Source organism: Brassica oleracea, chromosome C9 (genome assembly GCF_000695525.1).
Source record: "Brassica oleracea var. oleracea cultivar TO1000 chromosome C9, BOL, whole genome shotgun sequence".
Classification (NCBI taxonomy): Eukaryota; Viridiplantae; Streptophyta; class Magnoliopsida; order Brassicales; family Brassicaceae; genus Brassica; species Brassica oleracea.
In genome coordinates, this window is record NC_027756.1 from 54221663 (window position 1) to 54223029 (window position 1367).

The window sequence follows — 1367 nt, forward strand, 5'->3', positions numbered from 1 at the left end:
AAAATTTTGTGTTTTTTGGTAAATGCTCTATATATTGAAGCATATGATCTTTAGTGTTGTTTTAAAATTTCTAAACACATTCTACATTTGTATTAATGTATATTAAGCTCTCTTCCATGGTACATGGGCATCGTTTTAATTTTTTATCAATTAATTTAGTAAGAGTTCATAATACTCCATAAATCGGTGGACTAACCATTATAAAATCGCTATTACCTACAGAATCGGAGACAACAAAGGTTCTAAACCACTTTGTCTTTCATCATATGTTAGTGAAGGATGCAATTATGCATTAAAATACTATTGTCATATTTTTGAATTTTTTTCAAAATCTAAGTGTTAACCCATATGAAAATAATGAGTTTTTTGGTAAATGCTCTATAGACTAAGCCTATGATCTTCATGTTGTTTTAAAATTTCTAAACACATTCTACATTTGTATTAATGTTTATTAAACTTTCTTTCATGGTATATAGGCATCATTATAATTTTTAAAAAATTAATTTAGAATAACTTCATAAAACTCCCTAAATTGGTGGATGAACCAATATAAAATCGCTATTTTCTAAATAAACGGAGACAACAAATGTTTCAAACATCTTTGACATTCATCATATGTTAGTGCATGATGCAACCATGCAATAAAACAGTATTTTCATATTTTGCATTTTTCTCAAAATCTATGTGTTAACCCCTACGAAAATTTTAAGTTTTTTGGTAAATGCTCTATATGCTGAAGCATATGATCTTTAGTGTTATTTTAAAATTTCTAAACACATTCTACATTTGTATTAATGTATATTAAGCTCTTTTTCATGGTACATGAGAATTGTTCTAATTTTGTAGAAATTAATTTAGTAAATGTTCATAATACTCCCTAAATTGATGGACTAACTACTATAAAATCGCTATTATCTAGAGAAACAGAGACAACAAATGTTCCAAACCTCTTTGACTTTCATCATATGTTAGTGTATGATGCAACTATGCATTAAAGTAGTATTGTCATATTTTTAAATTTTTCTCAAAATCTATGTGTTAACCCCTACAAAAATATTGAGTTTTTGGGTAAACGCTCTATATACTGAAGTCTATGATCTTTAGTGTTTTTTTTAAATTTCTAAATACATTCTACATTTTTATTAATGTTTACTAAACTCTCTTTCATGGTACATAGGCATCATTTTATTTTTTTTTAAAATTAATTAAGTATAACTTCATAAAACTCCCTAAATTGGTGGATTAACCAATATAAAATCGCTATTTTCTAAAGAAACGGAGACAACAAATGCTTCAAATCTCTTTGACATTCATCATATGTTAGTGCATGATGCAACCATGCATTAAAATAGTATTTTCATATTTTT